Here is a 22,717-nt window from a genome sequence, read left to right on the forward strand (position 1 = left end):
AGCCATGAAAAAGGTTTTTGTAATCCTAGGATGCATCTAATGAGGGATTTCCAGCAGAGAGATGGAAGTGTTATTACCGCTATATATAAGGCACTGATGAGACCCCATTTGGCATATAGTAATTCTAGTTTCCCCATATGTAAGAAAGATTAATTCAAACTGGAACGGGGCAGAGGAAGGCTCCTAGGATGAGCACAAGAATGGAAAATCTGCATTATGAGAAGATACTTCAGAGCTACATCTACACAAGAGTGCTACTTCCAAAGAGTGTCTTTTGAAAGAGAGACTTTGAAAGACGCTCCTTTGACATGTAGCATCTACACATGGTAGCCCCTCCTGTTTATAAATTGGACAATTTTTGAGCGACATCGAAAGAGCCATGTGGTACACTGAAAGGGGCCACCCTGGACATGGAACGAGAATGTCTGCACTTACCAGCAGCCTCTCTCGAAAGAAGGGGCCAGGAATGGCTGCAGACAGGGTTACAGGGTGGATAAGTCCTTCCAGGGCTGCAGCAAGTCGGTCCTTTAAAGGGCCCCTCCTGAACACACTTGGCCTGCACAGCATGAGGCCTGCAGACTTGCAGCAAGCCCCACAGAGACAGTGCCCACAGGAATGGACATGGACCAGCAGCAGCTCAGCACCCTGCTGGCTGCCACCAGCAGAGTGGGAGCGCTGCTAGCCACAGCTCCAGTGGCCAACCAGAAGTTCCTGGCAGGGGATCCCCCTGCCCAGGGGCAGAAGGGGATGCCGCAGACCATCAGGCCCTCCTGGCCCTCCCCCCCCCGCGTGCTCTGCTGGCTCTGGAGCCACCCCACCAGCTCCAAGTGGTGGGAGCAACTGGTCATGGGGGAGCGGGACGACGACTTGGAGAAGAGGGTCGTGATAGCTGTCTGGAAGCTGGCCACTCCAGACAGCTACTGCTCCGTGGGACACCAATTCAGCATGGGCAAGGCCACAGTTGGGGCCCTCATGATGGAGGTGAGGAGGCCAGGGCATGCACCCACTGGAGTGTGGGGGGCCAGGGAGGGGCCTGGGTGTGTCCAGGGAGCACCAAGGGGGACCAAGCACAACCCATACACCCTCATAGGTGCCTATGTCCCCATGGAGAGCAAGGGGGAGGCCTTCATTCGGGGTTGGGTGGTGGCAGCCAGCAGGGTGCTAAGCTGCTGCTGGTCCCTGTCCATTCCTGCGGACACCGTGTCTGTGGGGTTTGTTGTAAATATGCAGGCCTCATGCTGTGCAGGCCAAGTGTGTTTGGTAGGGGCCCTTCACACTGCTGCCCGGCCCACTGGGATGGGATCTGTGTTTGGGAGGTCCTGCGCCAGTACTTCGACCGGGGGCCCCAGCGAGCACCGCCATAGCCACCCTCAGCAGGCCTGCCACGCACTCCCCGCACCTCCTGCATGCTTCCTCCACTGACATCACAATTCCCCCACCGAGCACACGGCACACAGATATTTGAGAAAAATAAAACAGTGTATTACAAACTACTAAAACCGTGGCTAGAACATATTTGTCAACAGAACAGCAGAGATAACTATATACAGATGGAGTGGGACCTAGGTGGCCTGGGTGTTGGGCCATCACTCCAGAGCAGGGCTGGAGGGCCGTGACCCGTGCCAGCTCTGGGTCCCGTGGCCCACCTCATCTTGGGTCTCCAGCGGGGATGGTGGGGGCAGGGAGTATGGGAGGTATGGCTGGGGATCAGCCTCAGGCCAACATCAGGCCCAGTAGGCTCCTCTCCTGGGCGGCTGGCAAGTGAGGCCATGGCAGGAGGGCAGCAGGAGGGGGCAGCTGGGCAGGAGCTCCCAATACAAGCCCGCAATATCTTTGAAGATGGCCATAAAGTCCTACCAGGCTGCCTGGCACCTTTCCTTGAAATGGAGGCGCTGCTCTGCCAGCTCCACCTGGCGCAGGATGGAGACGGTGATGTGGGGGTCCTCAGCTGGCCACCTCTTGCTCCGCTGAGAGCAGGCCTGCCTCGGTGCTGGGGGTACCTCCAGGCTGTGGCTGTCCCTCGCCTCCAAGGGGTTGTCTGGGACCACAGACGTGGCAAGACTCGCCTGGCCCTCGGATGGCGCGGCTGCAGAAATGGGGGGAAGGGAGAAAAAGGCCATGAGTACCAACCCCTGCCCTTTGGCCCATGCGCCCTGTCTCCCTATGGGTTCCAGGTCCCTGTCCCTGGGTACGGTGGACAGGTGGGTGGGTCCGCTCCTACCCCCACTCTCCAGAGGCAGAGTGGTGCTGTCTGTGGAAGTGGGTGCTGATGGGCACTGGCAGCTGTGACGCCATCCTGGGGCTGTGTTCTGGCTGGGCCCGGGAGTGCCAAGGTCTGCCGAGGGTGTGGAGGGTTCGCGGTTGTGTATGGTGCTCCCGCCCCAGGGGTCTGTGCCCTCTGGGGTACATACCTGAGGGACCACCACCGAGGTTGGGGGATGCCTGTCAGGGGGATGCTTGGCTGGAGGTGTGAGCGGGGAGGTCAGTGACCAGCTCCCCATCCCCGCTGGACCACTCCACTACCTTGGATGCCTGGCTCCAGCCCTGGTAGCGTGGGGCTGGGCAGTGGTCCCGGCTCCTGCTCCTTGACCTGCTGGGGCTCTGCAGCCACAGTGTTGAGGACAGCCGGCAGGAAGGTGGTGTTCTGGGGGCCCAGGATGGCCCTGAGTTCCTGGTAGAATTGTAGAATCATAGAACACTAGGACGGAAGGGACCTTGAGAGGTCATCGAGTCCAGCCCCCTGCCCTCATGGCAGGACCAAGTACTGTCTAGACCATCCCTGACAGACATTTATCTAACCTGTTCTTAAATATCTCCAGAGATCGAGATTCCACAACCTCCCTAGGCAATTTATTCCAGTCTTTGGCTACCCTGACAGGAACTTTTTCCTAATGTCCAGCCTAAACCTCGCTTGCTGCAGTTTAAGCCCATTGCTTCTTGCTCTATCCTCAGAGGCCGAGAAGAACAAGTTTTCTCCCTCCTTATGACACCCTTTTGGATACCTAGAAACTGCTATCATGTGTCCACTTAATCTTCTTTTTCCCAAACTAAACAAGCCCCATTCTTTCAGCCTTTCTTCATAGGTCAAGTTCTCTAGACCTTTGATCATTCTCATTGCTCTTTTCTGGACCCTTTCCAATGTCTCTACATCTTTCTTGAAATGCAGTGCCCAGAACTGGACAAAATACTCCAACTGAGGCCTAACCAGCGCAGAGTAGAGTGGAAGAATGACTTCTCATGTCTTGTTCACAACACACCTGTTAATGCACCCCGGAATCATGTTTGCTTTTTTTGCAACAGCATCACACTGTTGACTGGTATTTAACCTGTGGTTCACTATGACCCCTAGATCCCTTTCTGCCATACTTCTTCCTAGACAGTTGCTTCTCATTCTGTATGTGTGAAACTGATTGTTCCTAAGTGGAGCACTTTGTAATTGTCTTTGTTAAACTACATCCTGGTAATAGGAGAAGCAGCGGGAGCAGCCCCCAACTGGCTGGCCAAGTCCCGGGCCCAGGCATAATCCTGACGCATCTTCTTAACCTTACTCCTGACCTGGTCAGGAGTGCAGGCAGGGTAACTACGGGTAGCCAGGCCCTCAGCCAGCTGGGCAAAGGTGGCCACGTTCTGCTGCTTGTTCTGCATCACCCAGAGCAACTCCTCACTCCAGAGCCCCAGCAGGTCCTGGAGCGAGGCTTCGCTCCAGGAGGGGCCATGCTTCTTCCTCCCCCCACCGCCCTCGGACAGACCCTTGGTAGCCCTGGTGTCAGTCGGAGGGGGAGCCCTGGGACCACTTGGGTGGCTGGATGGTCGCCATCCCTCTCCGTGGGCTGCTGAGGGTCGCTCTGAGGTGTGTAGGGGTACCACGTGTGATGGCTGCTGCCTGCATGCTCTTAGCTTCCTGCCATGGGGTTTCCTGGTCTGTATGGCTTTAGGAACCATTGTGCCCACAGACCATAGAGCCCCACAGGGGCTGGGCAGCACGTCTCCATGTCCCAGCTGATTGCTGCCATGGCGGACCCTGCTATTTCGAAGTAGCGGGACGTGGAGCATCTACACATGTTTTTCGAAGTTAGATGTTGATGTAGCACCCTATTCCTATTTTCTGGTTGGAATCGTGGTTTTGATGTCTTCAGCACCTAACTTCAATTTCAACTTCGAAGTAGCGCATGGCCCGCGTAAAGGCGACACACACGACTTCAAAGGGGCGCCTGCTCTTTCGACATAGACACAGCTAAGGAGCTTGACTTGTTTAGAATAATTAAATGGAGGCTGAAGGGAGAGATGATAGTTCTCTCTAAATAAACACCAGGGAAGAAAAAGAGAAGTTATTTAAGTTAAGCGCCACTGTGGGTACTAGAACAAATGGATATAAACTGGCCACCAACAAGTTTAGCCTTGAAATTAGACCATTTCAAACCATCTGAGGAGTGATGTGCTGGAGCAGGGTTCCTAGGGGAGCCTTGGGGGGCAGAAAACCTAACTGATTTCAAGACTGAGCTTGCTAAATGTGCGGAGGGTCTGGTGTGAAGAGGTTGCCCGCAAAGGTTTGTGGCCTTTCTGTGACTGCTAGTATGAGATATTTCTCATGACAAAGGTAGGGTAGTAGCTAAGGAAGAGTCTGCATTACAACACAGTGTCTGGCAGGTGGATCTTGCCCATCTGTTGAGGACCCAACCAATTGCAATATTTGGGGTCAAGGAGGAATTTCCCCCCAGGTCAGATTGTCAGTGACAGGATTTTTTTGCCTTCCTCTGAAGCCTCGGACATGGATAAGTTGCTGTTATGAACTAGTGTAAAAGTGTACATGGCATAACTGGAAGTCTTTAAATCATGATCTGAGGACATCAGTAATTCAGCCAGAGGTTATGGGTCAGGTACAGGAGCATGTCAGTGAGATTCTGTGGTCTGTGAAGTGCAGGAGATTAGATGATCACAGATCATTAGATTAGATGATCACAGTGCTCCTTTCTGGTATACCTCTCTCACAGACCTTCAGAGGTCATTGAGTCCAGTCCCCTGCACTCACAGCAAGACCTGTCACCATCCCTGACCGTTTTTTTTTTTTTTTTTCAAATCTATTTGCCTGAGATCCCTAAATGGCCCCCTCAAGGATTGAACAACCCTGGGTCTAGCTGGCCAATGCTCAAACCACTGAGCTATCCCTCCCCACTTTCCCCGGTCTTGCTTTATGATTTAAAAAAAAAAGTGAAGTGTGCTCCATAAGTGTCCATCCTGTCAGCTCCAAGAAATGCAGCTGTTAAATCATTGCTAGTTTAGGGCTATTTTCCAGCATTTGCTTGTGCTCATTATCAATTCAGTAGAGGCACTTAGCTGTGGCAAGTTTGCTCTTTCATGGTTCAAGAGGAAAATAGCTTTTGAATAATTTGTGGTCTCATACCAATTTTTGCCTAGAAAATAAAAAGCAAAGAATCTGCTATTTGGAATACAAATGCGAAGGTGCATTGTTGACTTAATGGAGCATTTTTAAAGGGCCATGCAGGAAAGGTTCTTCTAAATATATTCACAAAATAAATATGTAGATTTTTCTCCCCCATCTTCCAGCAAATTTCTTTTTAAGCTGGTGAGAAAAGTTACCAGTTAATCAGTCTTCCGTGCTTAAAAAAAAAAAAAAAAAAGGAAATTTGGCAAGTACAATTGTGATCTTTCCATACATGTTGTTTCCAGTTTTTTTCAAAGGGCATGGATTCAGTTGCAGTGCGCTGATTAATTTAATTTTTACTGTCATAATTTGGACCTATTTAACGACAGAATTGCAATGTCAGTGTGTGTGTGTCCACTACATAAACACATTGTACGTAAGGTTGTAGTTTATGCATACTCATATTGTTTGATTAGTGTTGGTCTCAACAAAAAGAAGAAAAAGTCAGAGGAGAAGGCTGGTAAACTACTCAGTGATAATTAAATTATGGCTAAAACCAACACGGAGTGATAAAAGGAACAATCATGGTCAGGTAAATGTCACATACAATTACAGAGTTCTACAACTGTGAAATATGTGCATTGTAACTGCAGTCTGAACATTCTTGCATGCACCCCTTGCCAGGGTAGAACCTTCATTTGCCAGCATAAAACTGTCACTTCAATGTACAAATGAGTATTGTCACTTGCCAAATGGATAACTGCATTTAGAGATGAATAGTTATGCATATAGCTCCCAATAGTTGAACAAGTGTGTCTTTGCTCATACACAGGTGAATTTTGTGCAAGCAAGATGCTCACCTGTGTATTTTGAAGATGAGTTTAGATATCTACATTTGAAATTTTGGCCCAAAAACCTGCGCCAGAACTGAATTCATAGCTAATAGCCTCCGAAACAAGACTGTAAATCTGGAACTAGTGAAGAGGGCAGAGCACTAATGCAAAGGTTACAGAGTTTCTTCTAAAATACAATGGGCTACTCTTCCCAAAGTATGTTTTCCCTTGTGTCCACGTTTTTGTGCCTACATGTCAACTGTAAGTATAAATCTGAACATGTGAGTTTCTAGCTACCTGATTGAAGGCACAGGCAGGGTTGGGGGGAGGGGCCGGGGGTGTTAAAGCACAAGCACATATAACTGCAGGGTTTTTATTACTATAAATTATGCCTGCTCTGAGACCAGGCTGAACCTTTGCTGAAAATATCTGCCCCCCTTTCCCATATGTTTGCAAAAAAGCAATCATGATTCTGGGATGCGTTAACAGGAGTGTTGTAAGCAAGACACAAGAAGTAATTCTTCCTCTCTGCTCTGCGCTGATCAGGCCTCAACTGGAGTAATGTTTCCAGTTCTGGGTCCCACATTTTAGGAAAGATGTGGAGAAATTGGAGAGAGTCCAGAGAAGAGCAACTAACATGACTGAAGTCTAGAAAATATGATGTATAAGAGAAGATTAAAAAGAATTGAGTTTGTTTAGTCTGGAAAAGAAAACCCTGAGAGGGGACATGACAGCAACTTTCAAGTACCTAAAAGGGTGGAGCGAGGATGAGGGGAAAAATTATTCTCCATAGCCTCTGAAAATAGGACAAGAAGAAACAGGCTTACATTGCAGCAAGAAAGGTTTAAACTGGACATTAGGTAAAATTTCCTAACTGTCAGAATGGTTAATTACTGGAATAAATTGCCTAGCATAGTTGTAGAATCTCCATTATTGAACATATTTAAGAACAGGTTAAATAAATATCTAACAGGGATGATATAGATTGTGCCTGGACCTGCCATAAGGGCAGGAGACTGGACTTGATGACCTCTTGAAGGCCCTTCCAGTTCTAGTCTTTTATGGGTATAAATATCTTTGAATTTATTGAATTTATTATTGAATTTCTGAGAGTGAATAAAAACTAGTCAGAATTGTAGTAAACACCAGGGAGTGACAGCTATCTGCAATATTAAAGGAACACGTGGGTGGGTCTGGAAATTAAAATTGATACTCCAGTTACTCAGAAAATACTGAAACTCTAAAGATGATCTGAGATGGAAGAAATGGCCAGGAAGAATAAAATTCAGCCATTCCAAAATAACTATGATAGTAATTTAAAAAAATCTGAGATAGTTGGGAATTGAAAAGTGTAATTATGAGAATGAGAGGTGATGTTTTATCCAGAAATACAATATGTTGACAGATAAAAGAAACATGTCAGAATGGTATGTCAGCAGCATTGAAATTCTCAACAAGCAAGGCTATTTCTCATGTATTTAATGCAATTGCAGGTTCTGAGAACAGACAGTCCTGTAAAATAAGAAATACTACCACCCTTATGCCTCAGTGGATGGGGGAGAACTGACTGGAACCATGTGACACACGAGGTAACTTCCAGCCCCTTCCCTCCACCTCAGAGTCTGATGTCTGATATCCATTGGCCAACTGGGAAGGAGAGGGGCTGATTGGCCAGTATTTCATAGCTTCCAGAATGTTATCTAAAATGAGAGCTATGTGGTGCTTCTTCCAACTACATTCTATCAACCACACCCTGAACTAGGGGTGGACATCAGACTTGACAGATGCTATGGGTCATGCTACTCATCCATTTGGTAGTGAGGATGGAATACTTTATCATAGAATCATAGGCTGGAAGAGACTTCAGGAGGTCATCAACTCCAGCCCTCTGGGCCAACTGGCAGAGGACCTTGCAGTCTTTCACTGTTCTTGCACCACCTTCAGGCCACAGTGATTTAAGAGCCAGCTTGTGTTCTGCTTCACAGATGCCTCTTCCATCTGTCTTGTAAAAGATGCCCTGATTCACCTACAGCAGTCAGTGCAGCACCCTGACTGCTCCCCTCTTTGCAGCTGTGGGACAAAAGACATCCTGAAGGGGGCAGGAGGAAGACAGGACCACCCTCCCCATATATCAGCCTGTAGCATTGGCCGCTGTGCTGCTAGAGGGGAAAGGCTTTATCCTTTGAAGCAGCACAGTAGTAAGTAGGCTCCTCATGGGGTGTTGCAGTTCTGCGTGGCTCTCAAACCAGAGCTGTGCATTAAAAGTACAGCTGAGCCCTAAGAGAGATATTTCACAGGTATGTACAGAACTAAGAATTCCAACCACACTGCTGTATCCAGAAATTCACAAGCTTGTTTTGCATCTGTACGGCAAGGAGACAGTGCTGTTGCTTGGAAGGTTACAAGAAAAAGTTGATAAACGAGGGGGACAATCCGTATTTTCTCTCATTGTCCTAATGGTCTGTACACCCCTCTGTAGAAGATGATTGCACCAATTCAAATGCTGATTTACAGGTGACTTTAAATAACTGCATTCTGATCAAAGAAAAGATGCATTCTAAGATAATTTCATACTCCATTAGAAGTAAGGAATCCTATCAAGTCAAGAGAAAAAGAAAAAATGCAATATATGAACATGTTTCAAGCATGTGAATGAGTGATTGAGGTGGAAAATAATGAAGATACATTGCTATGAAAGACATCTAATACTCCAAGTTCTTCAATAAGTACTTCGTTGATCAAAGTGTCTAATTATATTTAAATACACAATGCTCTGATACAGTGATCCCCAGATGATGGGTCCCTCAGGGCTGCAGATTAAAATTTAGGGGAATCCAGGCCAACTCCCTCAGAGAGCAGGCAGGGGGTGAGGGAGGGCCACTGCCCCCCACATGCTGGCTTCAGTCACAGCTCTGCTCCACCCGCATCCAAGCTGCAGCCCCAGTCACAGAGCTCGTCTGTCCCCAGCCCGGCTCTCCCACCAGCCACAGCTCCACTCTGCCACCTTCTCTACTCAACAGAATCTCAACTCATTCTCCACTTGTGTGCAGACATACATGTGCATCAGTGTTCCCTGTAAGCTGAGTGCTTGGGTAGCCACCAGGAGAGATTCAGATGCTGCCCAACTGATGAGTAGAGCACTCTTATCCTCCCCCAGCTAGCAGCTTGTTTTTCCACTGGTGGTCCACATCACCACATGCCTTGGTGCATATAACAAAATTTTTCCCATGGGTGGAAAAGATTAGCAGGAACACTGATGTGTATGGCCACTTTTCAAGAAGTAAGCCTTGAAGGGAAAAGATGCAGTCATCAGATGTGTGACAGAAATGTCTGGTCCAGCAACCCACAAAGTACAAACAAAGGGGAAAGAACAGTAGATAAACTGAAGTGGGGGAAAGTGGAAATTTAACGAAAGTAGTTTCAAGGACAAGGAACAAGAGACAGGAAATAGATATTCCTTCTCTTTCGCTGGAAAACAAGGAAGGTCTGATAAAAGACTTTTCCGTTCTTTTTCCTCTCATAGGAATGAATATAATAGCAACAGATCTTCCAAACTAAATGAAGCAAAGCCAGTGAAGCCTCTGGGTTTCTCCAAAGAGCCTTTAGGCCCAAATTAGCTAGTTAAATCTTCAAACCCGAACAAGCACAGATGAAAGGCCATAGAGCATTAACCACAGAAAGTTCTCAAATATATTTAAGAAAATAGGAACATACTGGAATTGCCAGACTGGCTCAGATCTGACATCCCTCTATTCTGATGTCCTGTCTCTGGCAGTAACAAGTCCTAGATTTTTTCTAAGGAAGATGTAAAAGCCCCACTGGTGGTAGATCTGTGATAAGAGTCCTCACACTAAATCTCATCCTGATCTCTAGGGATTTGCCTAGATTACAGTGATTTGTCAGCAGAAGCTTTTGTCAGAAGACATCTTCCGACAAAACTTCTGTTGACAGATCGCAGCCAGACAGCAAAGCAGATCACTCTGGCGACAGAGAGCGGCCGGACTGCCAGGCCACTCTTTCACCTGCATGGCCACCCAGAACACTGACAGAGACACTTACATGGCCAGCAATCCCTTCTACGAGCCCCAGCAAGACACATCCTTAAAGGGCCCCCCTCCCCAGATGCCCGTTCCCTCCCACTGCTGAGACGTGCCTACCTCCATAATGGACAGCACAGCTACCAGAGCAAGGCTTGAACAGTTCCTGGGAGACGCTGCTCTGTCCAGTGAGCCATGGTGCCAGAGCAGCCCCTGCGCTTGTGCCGATCCCAAGCAGAGGTGCTTCAGCACCTGCTGCACATCCTCATGGCCATCCTCCTTTTCCTCAGAGAAGGGAGCCTGACACCACTTTTGAGGACCTTACCATGGCTGCTAGATGGTCCCCTTCCTCTGGAGGTTGCGACAGCCATCAACTGCGGAGAGTTGTCTTTCTGGGAGGCATGGAAGCAGTCCTGGCCATATTCACTGCCCTCATGTTCCCAAACTGCATCAGAGCCATTTATGGGAACCAGATCCCAAACTGTGCCCCGGATCATAGTGTGGCCAAGTATATCAACAGAAGGGGGTATTTCTCCATGATGGTGCAGGTTCTAGTTGATCACCATGAACAGACCACAGATATTTATGTGGAGGGCAGTGTCAGGCTGGGCAAACAACAGCTGGGTTTTCCGCAACTCTGTGCCAGAGGATACAGGTAGGCACATTCATCACCCAGCATTAGCTGGTGGTTGGGGATGTGACATGCCACTGTGCATGGTGGGGAAAGCGGCCTATGCCCTTATGCCATGGCTCATGAAGCCTTACATCAGCCAGCTGGACCCAAGCCAAGCACTCTTTAATGCCCACTTCCAACAGGCCCGGATGCAGATGGAGTGCTTCTTTGTCTGCCTCAAGGCGCGCTTTTGGTGCCTGCTCACCTGCATGGATGTGGCGAGTGCAACACAGCCCTACCCTATCCTCACCACGAACCCCCCTTTACCCCTTTGCCTTCCCTGACCCCTGCCCAATAGACATGTATGTGGGAGTAGTGCTTAAATAACTAGTTTACTTAACCAAAGAAGACACATGGAAAAGAAAGTGCATTAATGAACTATATACAGTAAAGCTAAGTGCAAAACCAGTGACTGTGTATGGGGAGGCTTGGGATGCAGATACAGACCATGGATGGGGAGGGATTGAGATGTGGGGGGAGGCCATGAACCTGAGGGGGAATGGGACCTTGAATGGTGTCAGCCTTAGGATCCCCTCACGTTCTACGTTTAGGGCCCTCACCAGGGCTTGATTGGGGCTGGGGCCAGGTGGGGATACAGAGGTGGTGGGGCTCTGACAAGGTCCAGGTCACCAAGGGGAACAAGGCAACAGGCATATCCCTGAGCCACTGCAGGTTGGCCATGATCCTCTGCAGGATGGCTGATGAGGGTGGCAGTGCGGGGTGGGGAGTGGAAGCAGGAAGGAGGGGATGGGGTGGCAGCTGCGGGGAACTGGGCCCCCATGTCCCAGCAGATGCTGGTGATGTCATCAAAATGGGACATCAGTTGGTCCCAAGCCCGCAACTGCCACTCCCAGTTATCCTCATCTGCTTCTCCAGGAGCTCTGCCATCCTCCATAGGGTGGCATTTTGGTCCCGCTGGAAGTCCTCTTGCACAAGGCGATGGCTCCTCCAGCTACAGGGTTGCTCTGGTGTTGGGGTGGGGCTGGCCTAGCCCTTGAATGGGGCAGGTCCAGCTATAAGGAAGACAAGGAGGAGAGACAGTGAGTCATTTATGAAATGCAGCTCCTGAGGCCCTGGTTCCCACAGTAAGCAGTGACCAACGCTCTTGGGGCCAAAGGGTGGGAATGTCATGTGTGGCCTGCACAATGGGCCCTGCTAAACGGGAGCTCTGCAGTGCCTCCAGGACTGGGCTGACTGCACTGGCACTCCTCCTGTTTCCCCTGCTCAATGAGTTATCACCCAAGGGGGGTGTCCAGCTACGGAGCCGGCCCTGCATACATGACGGATGAACCGGAAGCATTCCCAGCCCTCCGCAGGGCCCCCACACACGTTCAGCTTGCAGCACTGTCCGCAGCAGTGGGTGCTGACTTGCCTGAGGGCAACCCTGCATGCCAGGAACTACACTCCTCAGTGTGTCTGGGGTCAGGCCAGCACCCTTGTGGCTAGCCCACTTCCATCTGATGCAGAAACTGGCAGAGCCTCCTGTGCCCTGGGACTTGTCCAGCCTCCCAAGAATCTGGTAGCAGGCTGGTGCCTGTGCCCACGGGGCTGCCTGCTGGGTCCAGGTGGCACACACAATCTTGCACATCATTCCACATACCGGGACCAGAGCACGAGGTCTTGCCCGAGCCACCTGGGGGATGCGCGCAGCACTCCCTGTCTGCTCCCGCCTCCCATGCCCTGGGGTGTGTGATGCCCAGGTTACTCACTGGAGGGACTCTCAGCCAGCTCCAAGGAGGTGGCCTGGCTGGTGGGGACCGACTCCAGCATTAAGACCAGCATGCTGCTGCTCACCTCCGAGGCTGTGTCCGCCTCTGGCAGGGGTTATGTCACAAGAGTGCTGTTCCTCCAGGGGCTCTCGCCGTGCGGGGTCCTCCAGTGCTGTGTTGATGGGACACATTGGTGGTGATGCGTCCTCCCCCAGAGGATGTCATCAAGTTCCTTGTAGTAGCCCTGGCGAAATTCTTTAATCTTTGCCCAGACCTGCTCCATGCTACAGGAGGAGTGGCCTCATTCTGCAAGGGCAATGGCCATCCGGGCATAGCTGGGGGCATTGCGGTGCTTGGCCTTGGGGTCAGGTGGGTCTCTTCCTTGCCCCACAGGTCCAGGATGACCTGCACTTCGGGCCCAGTCCAGGAGGGGGCCTGCCACTTGGTGCCCTGGGAGGGTCCTAGGGTATCTCGGGGTGCTGGCTGTCTGGCACTTGCAACAGCTCCAGTAACAGGAGTGGCTGTGAGAGTTGTGTGGACAGCAGCCTGTAGCCCTGCTGGTTCCTTACTCTCAGCTTCCTGCCACAGGGTTTCCCTGGCTCCCTGCAGCTTTAAGAGGGGCCAGAGGCGGGGATCATACAACACTGACTTCTGCAGACAGGGTGTCCCATGGGGCACCTGCGCATCACTGGGAGGCCTTTTCTGTCAAAAGAAGGCCCCCCAGAACATCCAGACCAGCTTTCTGTCGACAGATCTGTCAACAGAGGTGTTCTACCTCATGGGGAGCAGAGTACAACTATCAACTGCATTCTGTCATATGTTCTCTCATTGTCCTAATGGTCTACAAGCCCCTCTGCAGAAGATGATTTCACCAATTCAAATGCTGATTTACACGTGACTTTAAGTAACTGCATTCTGATCAAAGAAAAGATGCCAACACAATGCCTTGGGGCTCTGGACATGCTATATATGGCGTTAACAAAATGCTAGTTTTGTTGACAAATCCCTCTAGCGTGGACATAGCCTAGTGGTTTTGAGACTGGTTCAAGCCCTGAATCATTAAGTTTTATGTCCATTACAAAGTTTGTATTTATTAATTACAACAGTTTTGGGTAGTCTTGTCATCCATACAAGTATCTCATTCTTTCTTGAATCTTGCAGAGTTCTTTGCCTCAGTGACTTTCTATGATAATGAGACCCACAGTTTACACTTGAAAAAGTATTACCTTTTCATCAGTTTTCAATGTAATGTTTTAAAAGAATCATTGATCTTCTCATACTTGTCTTATGAGATAGAAAGAACAGAAGTTCCCAAGACCCATTCTATATACCATTCATTATTTTACATACTTTTAGTATGTCTCCTTTTATTTATCTCTGCGTTCTAAGGTAAACAATATTAATCTGTCCAACCATTCTTCCATCCTCTGATAATTCTTGTTGACCTTCTGTCAACCTCCTGCAATTCTGAAATATCCTCTTGTAGAGGAGTGACGTGTGCTGCACACCATGTTCCAGATGAGACACCATTATCATTTTCTTCAAACATCATATCATTTTGTTTACTATTCTTGCAGATTGAGCAGAGCTTTTTCATTCAGCTGTCTATAACAACACCCATATCCCTTTCCTAAAGAGGTATCTCAGCTCCAGTCCTTTATAAAGATATATTTTATTGCTGCATTAAGTAATATTGGTCATAATCCCAACACTTCCCTTTATAGGCTGTTAAATCAAATTCTTCTAGAATGAACAATTGAAGAACCATTAAAGACAAACAAATACCTGAATGTAATGAATGGTACTATATCCTTTTCCTATTTAGCTACAGTCTGAGCTTAATTGTGTTCCTTGAAAGTTTGTTTTAGCTTTCCCCCCCTGTAATATGGAATACAGTCGGTAATAAATCTAGCTTGGTGCTACAGGATTGCTTAGTAGACCTATTTTTTTTTCTCCTGATGAGAGAATTAATTCAACTCATGGGTGCAACAAAAAATAATTTGGCTCAACTATTTTAGCAAACTGTAGACACAGTACACAAACTCAAAGCAATGGTCCAAATCTTGTGAAGCTTTGCAATGTTTTTATCATTAATAGGAAGCATAGGTTATTAGTAGTTGTGAAAATAAGCCCACTTACTTAGTTACCAGAGTGTGCGTTTAAAAGCCTAACTTAAACACCCATTTTTTTAAATCCTAGCCAGAGCTTTTATCCTGCTGTCATGTACATATGAATGCTTTGAATCCAAAGGAAGCAGCGTCAGTATAAGACATATGGGATACTGTAAGACTGGCTTCCTTGGATGTACAGTAAACTTTTTCATATCTGGCAGCACTGGGATCAGGAGGCTGCCAGATATTCAAATATGCTGGATAATAGAGAGGTATACCTAGCAATGCAAAACGCTAAAGAAAAACAACATTAGATATTAAGAAACAAACAAAAATTATGCAGAGTACTTTATTTATCAACAACAGTAGTATTGTATACTGTAAACTTATTCTGTATTGTTCTATTTATTTGTATTTATTTTCTCTATGTTGCACTTATGGCAAACCTAACTAAAATTTCCCTGTGCTTAAAATGCCGGTTCTTTGAGAATTCTGGATAGAATGTCAGATATGAAAGAGTTTACTGAAGAAAGATGGACTACATTTATGTTAAGCCATTTTTTAAATGATTTAGATGTTCAAACATCTTTCATAAAGCTGTGGAGAAGATGGATGATAAACATTTCGTTCACACCTTTTCAGAAGAAAATTTTGAAAAGTCAGTAGTTCCTTCTGAACGCAAGAAATCAAGGGCCATTGCTTCCCTGTAATATTTTCCTTAACAATGCTTGTTCTGTTGAGCGTCGAAGGGATTTTTATAATAGGAAATTAACATGTATGCTTTTTTCTGTAGGGCATTTTCAGAGGCCTAACCAGAACCATGGTAATTCAGAGACAAAATAGTTCAAAAGAAATAATAAATGATTGATGTCAGATGTGAATGAGAAGTAGAAAGACTTTCATTAGTTTAAAATAAACACAACATAGATATAAATCAACATGGTGTACCTTACCTGGCTAACTGATGGGTCTCAACATTTATTTATAAACAAGGCGTCTCGTGGATTTGTTCTTGTTCCTGTGCTCTAGAACACTTTTCATTTTTTATTCCAGGACAGTGATGAAATCATAACTGATAAAGTTTGCAAACAACACAAACATTTGGGGAGTAATAAATAATGAAGAGGATGGGTCAGGGACACAGAACTATCTGGATCGTCTGGATGCAAGCACAAAGTCTACACGTTTTGCTACAGCTAAATGTATATATCCATGAATAAAGAATCTAGGCCTTGTTTACATGATGGGGGACTCTGTCCTGAGAAGGAATTACCCTGGAAAATAATTGGGGGCCATGGTGGAAAAATCAGCTAAACTTGATCTCCCAGCCATGTGTCCCAAAATGTTAGTATGGTCTTTGGATGCATAAACACAGGAATCTCAAGTATGAGTAGAGAGGCTATTTTACTTACTGTACAGTAGACCCTCTATTTACGCGAGGGTTACATGCCCATGCACCCTCGTGTAACCTGAATTTCATGTCAGTCAGGGGCACCTTTTTTCCCCGGCAGAACACACATTCTGCAGCCAGGGGAGCAGCAGGAGCACCTGAAGCTTCTTTTTGAATGTTAAGTCCTGGGGCTGGGGGCAGATGGGAAGGGGTAAGCCTGGAGATGGGCTGGGGCTGTGGGAGTGGAGCAAGGGGGTTAAGCCTGGAGTTGGCTAGGGCGGTGGGGGTGGGGGGCAGGGGGAAGTTGAACCAGAGCTGTGCATGGGGGGAGGTGTTAAACCAGGGCCGGGAGTACCTGCAGCTGCTGCTTTCCCAGGGTTCCAGGGCTGGGAGCATCCGTGGCTGCCGCTTTCCCAGGGTTTGGTTGCAGCTAGGAGCCATGCCCCCCCCCAGTGGGTGGTGAGCCAGGCCTATGCACAAATGGTGAGCGGAGCAGGGGGAACATTGACTCAGGGCTGTGCAGGACTAGGGGGTTGAGCCAGGGCTGAGGGGTGGATAGCGGGATTCTGAGCTGCACTTAAACTCGCATTAATGCAAGTTAAGTGCAACTCAAAATCATGCATTCCGAGGGTTTTCTGTACTTACTACTTAGCATTGGTCAGACCGCTGCTGGAGTAGCATGTCTCAATTTGGTGTCAACAGTTCAAGAAGGATATTGATAAATAGGAGAGGGGTTTCAGGAAAAAAGAAAAAAAGCCATGAGAATGACTAAATGGTTAGACAGTTTAGTTTTAAAATTCTTAATATGGATAGTCTTAAGAAGTAAAATACGTTTAGCTTAACAAAGAAAAGTTTGAGGTGACTTGATTAGAGATGCTACGTATTTCATAATAAGTTCTTCATGTTAGCATAGAAATAGATCCAATAGCCAGAAGTTCAAGACAGATTCAGAATGGAAATAAAGCATACATTTTTAGCAGTGTGTTTAATTGTCCACTGAAGTAATTCATGGAAAGTAGTACTGGATTCTTTATCACAGGCAATTTTTAAATCAAGATTATATATTTCTCTAAAAAGATGCTGTAGGAATTATTTTGGGGAAGTTATAGCCGTCGTTATGTAGGTCAGACTAGATGATCACAATGGTTTTTTAGGGCGTTGGTATCTATGAATCTACAAAAAGGTAAGTATAAGATTGAGAAGCATAAGGTAGCGATATATATTCGTATAAAGAATCATTAAGTTTTTTCCTTGAAGATATGTATCTAAGGAAGGTTGAGAACAATGGACCTTCATTATTATCTCTTCTCCATCAATATCAGTGCTTTGTGTTGCTTCACACATGGAATTTCACCCTCTCTTAAAATTAGTTGCTTCTAAGGTCTCGAATAGGATCCCGAATATACATTTTGATGCATTTTTTTAACCCAGGAATGTACTAGGCAAGGGGATTTAGACTGGAAAGCATTCCTTTTTTCTTACTTGAAACAGATCCTTATTTTAGCTACCTGGCATATCCTGGCACTTTTACAGTTGCTCAGAATAAAAGCATGACTTGAAAGTGAGCTTGTGCAGTTCCAAAAGTTAACTATGTTTCTGGAATAAGAAGATGAAAATGGGTTGTCTCTGGAAGAGAACCTCTGTCATTCTAAGTATATAAAGGACAAGGCAGTGATAAAAACCTGGTTTCATTCAAAAAGATCTTTTTCTTCTAGTCATATTACCCCTTTAACAACAATGGTTTCTCTGGAAATTGACTGACAATCTTACCTGCCATATCTCTGTTCTGAGACCGTGCTATTTGTTTTTTGCACATTCCGAAACATAAAGGTGACTTACGGTAGCACTCCAGAAGTGCATCCCTGCCCATACTAAATGGGGTTCCCCAACATGCTGTCTCCCTGCCCCTGTGGGTGGTTCTTCCTGCACCTCCCCTCTCCCTGCAGGCACCAGCAGCCTGCAACTAAACATTTTTCAATAGACTTAAGAAAAAGGTATTTTCCGCTGACAGTAAAAGATTAGCATTCTGGTTCTTTTAAGCTTTCATTGCTGAACCAGTTTCCTTTCTCTTCAGTTTCTGTGGACTCCTGCAGCCTGTCTGTCTCTCTGTTTGAGCTTGTTGTGGTCTCTTCTGGCATCAAGTTAAATTGCCTGTCTCCAATCAACTCCTGCCATCTCCTCCTCGCTTCTCTCAGTAAGTCAGTTTGGTGTCACATATATAGCAAAGCTTGATAAAAATGTCAGCGATTACTTGTGGAACAGCGAAGAATCACTGGAGCATGGAATGCTGTTGGTAAGAGTAGGGACCATTGAGAGGGAGTGAAGGGTCAGATCTCAAATACAGTTCACGCTTTTACATTTGAGCTTATTTTTACCTTGTTTTAGACATAAATTTGAAATGGCTTCCAATTCTGTAAAAGGGGTTTTCATGGACTGAATGACTGCTGTCGTTCCATATTTTCTTTGTCACTATTTAATGGTTGTTTGGCAGCCTATGCAAAATAAGTTGGTGGTTCCAGGCCATTTGCTGGTGGACGGATTTCTCTATCACAGTTTAATTGGCCCTTTTCGGTGATATTAAGAATGATGGATCCTCTTGCTCTTGCTCCAGTTCACAGTAAAAGCACTTAAATCTCATCTACATCTGTGAAACTACCCAGTCTTTTTAACAATGGTCCTCTTCCATTCCATCCATGGTAGCCTCTTTGGGAGTTCTAAAGAGGACAGGCCAACAGCGACTGTAGGTATTCTAACCATTGTGTCAATTACATCCTGGTCTGAGCATGGTTAAATTACACTGCTTCGAACACTGGTGGCAACCATGTCCCTCCTTCACTGGGACTTCTAACACTGATAATACAGTGGGAGCAGAAATGGTGGTAGTGAAAGTGAGATATACTAAGTTCACATTGCTGTACTTGTATATCTGTTTTGTGGCTAAGTAAAGGACTTGTTTACCATTTGTTATATGACAATTTTTACCATACCACATTCACATTAAAGGGGAAATACCACTTTCATACATAAAACAAAACAGATGTAAATTTAAGTTGGTGCTTCAATTAAACTTAGTGACTAGCTTCCTAGCCATTTTAGATGCAGGCAAACATTAAATTATATCTCTTTTAAAAGTCTGTGCTCTTTTAAAAACTTTTTAAAATAAGGAGTGCAAAATTATATGTAAATAAACAAGAATCTGAGTTAAAAACAAATAGTGCTCTCTTCTAAATAAGTAAGCTGCCATTTATCCAACCACAAACCATCTACATATTATATATGCTATAAAGTACAGTAATCAGCTGTTAAATATTTTTTTATTTAATAATGTTTATTAAAGGCTTCATTTGTCATACACCATTCAAATGCTGCTCTAAAGATGGGATTATTTATTTCCTTGTAGGTTTTTCTATGATGAACATCACCATAGTACCTGTATGCTTCTCAGACATGGAATTTATTTTCAGAGCACTTCTGTAAGGTGCAGTGGATGCATTATTCCCATTTCACACAAAGGGAATGGAGGCACAGAGTGATCAGGGTCAAAAATATGTACTAACTTTGAGCTCCCAATTTGACACACGCCAGGACTGAGTTTTTTCAGAGAACTTAAAGTTAGACCTGCATGTCATATATTCAAAGCATAGCTCCCACTGACTCCAGTTGCAGCTCTGAGTGCTCAGCCTTAATCTGTCAAGTTGGACACCCAGAAAGAGAAGAACACGCAGGTTTCACACAACCGGTGAGAAATTTGGCAAAGTTACTGAAACCAAGGTATGCTTACATGCTCACATAAAAATGCTTGGGCAGAGGCAGGCATAGAATTCAGTTCTACAGAACAATAATCAGTTCCTTTTACCATTAGATTCTTCTTTCTCTGTCAGTAGTCCTCTGCTCCATTTGCCACTAAAGCAAATAATTGATCTTCTCCGTTCAAGGGCCAAACTAAAAAATCCAGACCAAAAAAGGCTCACCTGAAAGTCCATTTTCAGGTTTTTTTTCTTGCCAAAACGAATACGCTACAATTCAAATAGTGTTAAACTTTCATTTGAGCTTGAAGGAAAGTTTCTAGTTGGGAAGGGGGAGTTATTTTGAGGTGCTTTTCAACTTTTTTTTTAAGTCCCTAATTTTCCCAAACAAAATGCTACAAGTTGAAACTGCCTTTTCTGGCACTCTCCCTGACCACTCCCGAACCAGGTAATTTGTTAGACAAGGGGAGGTCAGTGCCAGGCCCTCTGCTGCTTCCAGCTGTAATGCTCCACTCCAGCACTAGCAGAGGGGCCGCCATTGACAGAGTAGGGCAGGGGAGGCAGAGGCAGGGTGCTCCGGAACTCAGGGCCAGGACTACAACCCCCAACGTCCAGTTTCACTCCTGTCCCCCAGCTTCAGGGCTCCATAGTGACCCTGATTCTCCATCCCTACACCTCCATCCCTTCCCTGAGCTTAAACACGTTTCCTGAGAGTGTTCCAGCCCTGGAGCATCATGGATGGCAAACCACAGATATTGCCATATGGGGGAAGTCTGGATTACCCGGTTCCAACTGTATTTAGAAATGAAAAGCTAAGATACTTTGTTTCAAAATGACGAAAATGTACCGTAAAATTTTTTAAAATTTCCAATTTTTTCAGCTAAAACTGATTGCCAAATTCATCTGGAATTGGCAAATAGTTTAGGTTCCCTGAAAAATGTTTTACAAATTTCCTACATTTTTTGCACCACTTTATTTACTACATATTTCTTGCAGCTAAGAGCTAGGAGTTCTGCAAACAATGTCCTGCCCTGCAGAACCTGGTTTAATTCCTAGGCCCAGATCATTCCGTGTTCTGAGGGGAAAAAAGTATCTGATTACATAATTAAAGAATGTATCAGTGTACATGCAGGAGGAGGTTGAATCAAGATCGTACAGGCCACCTTAATTCTGGCATTTCCTAAACACATGAAAACAAAAAAGCAGTCATGTAGCACTTTAAAGACTAACAAAATAATTTATTAGGTGAGCTTTCGTGGGACAGACCCACTTCTTCAGACCATAGCCATACCAGAACAGACTCAATATTTAAGGCACAGAGAACCAAAAACAGTAATCAAGGAGGACAAATCAGAAAATAATGATCAAGGTGAGCAAATCAGAGAGTAGAGGGGTAGGGGTGGAGGGGAAGGGGAAGAATTAGATGAAGCCACGTATGCAAATGAGCCCCTATAGTGACTCAGAAAATTCCCATCCCGGTTCAAACCAAGTGTTAATGTGCCGAATTTGAATATAAAAGGCAGCTCGGCTGTCTCCCTTTCAATAGTGGTGCGAAAATTTTTCTTCAGTAACAAGCAAACTCTTAACTCATTAACAGAATGGCCCACTCCATTAAAATGTTGACTAACCGGTTTGTGTATCTGGAGTGTTTTTTGTCTGTTTGGTTTTGCTACATTAACATTCTTTTAGTGAAGGACATTGTTTCCATATGATCTCAGAAAGGCAAGGGGAGAAGAGGAGAGAACAAACCATCTATGAGAGATGTTATGTTACTAATGCGCTACGGGAAGAGACTTAGAATACGTCTACAAGCAAGTCACCCAGCCCAGCTAGACTGATTGGGGTTGCAGGGCTCATGCTAGCACTCTATAAATAGACAGGACTTTAAAGTTGCATTTGAGGCTGGAAACTGGGCTTTGAAGCCAACTTTCCTTCCTAGGCTTCTGCATCTGAGCCACAACTTCAAAGAGCAGTCACTCTACACAGCTGTTTGCAGAATGCTAGAGGAAGCACACATCTGTCTGGGAGGCATGCTATCAGAGTTTGTGTAGACATACCCTCTGATAGTGTGAGGAGGAGAGCAATATACGGGCCAATAAGGAATAAAACACAACACTCCTTGCATTAAAAGTAGTCTCCTTCTACGGCACACAAAATGCAGACACTAAGATCATGCTCTTTGCTCACCATTTTGCTCACATTTTTCAGTCCTCCTTAGGCACCCAATTTTCCGCAACAGAGTTTGGGCTTCTTGTTCAAGGAGCTGTATAATTGTGACCCTGCCTATTTCTCTGTCCTTACCTCTTGTTACTTCTTACCCCATTACCATCCTTTCCTTCTGGCAATAATGCCAACCTATTTGTCCATGTATGCCACAAATAACTTCATGGGTTTTTTTTTTTTTTTTTGCTTTACCACCTCCCACATACAGAGTTCTCATTGAGCCACAAAGCCTTTCTACCTTCCCATTTCAAACCATCTGGCTATCTTCAGCATCTGTGACATAATCACTATGCTAACTGGTCAAGTTTTCCACTGGTTTATTTTGCTTATTTTGAATGAACAGGCTCAACTATTGAAAGGAAGGGTCTATGTGGACAAGGACTGACACTGGGAACTCTCATGCTGGGAAAACAGAGTAAATGTGTTAATTCAGAGACTGTGTCTTCCTCACTATTTGGAAGATGCCTAGGAAATGGTGTGAGGAGGCTTTGCTGCTATCCAAATAGTAAATACCTTTTTGGATGATTGCACCTGTAATATCAGCGAAGTCCTTTGATTTTGTTACTCCTCCCGTGCTCAGCATGTGACCAGGTGAAAATAAATATACCCTTA

At 45.8% G+C, this 22,717-nt stretch overlaps 1 long non-coding RNA gene across 5 annotated transcripts in view; it reads left to right on the forward strand.

Annotated features, from left to right (window-relative positions):
* Window positions 1-22,717, forward strand: part of LOC142013606 (uncharacterized) — a 235,829-nt gene that overhangs the window by 11,483 nt on the left and 201,629 nt on the right. For all 5 annotated transcript variants that reach the window (XR_012645731.1, XR_012645730.1, XR_012645732.1 and 2 more), the window contains exon 2: window positions 18,211-18,330. This is a non-coding gene — a long non-coding RNA (uncharacterized LOC142013606). The remainder of the gene's footprint in view (window positions 1-18,210; window positions 18,331-22,717) is intronic.

The sequence above is a fragment of the Carettochelys insculpta genome, chromosome 5, assembly GCF_033958435.1.
Source record: "Carettochelys insculpta isolate YL-2023 chromosome 5, ASM3395843v1, whole genome shotgun sequence".
In the NCBI taxonomy this organism is placed as follows: Eukaryota; Metazoa; Chordata; order Testudines; family Carettochelyidae; genus Carettochelys; species Carettochelys insculpta.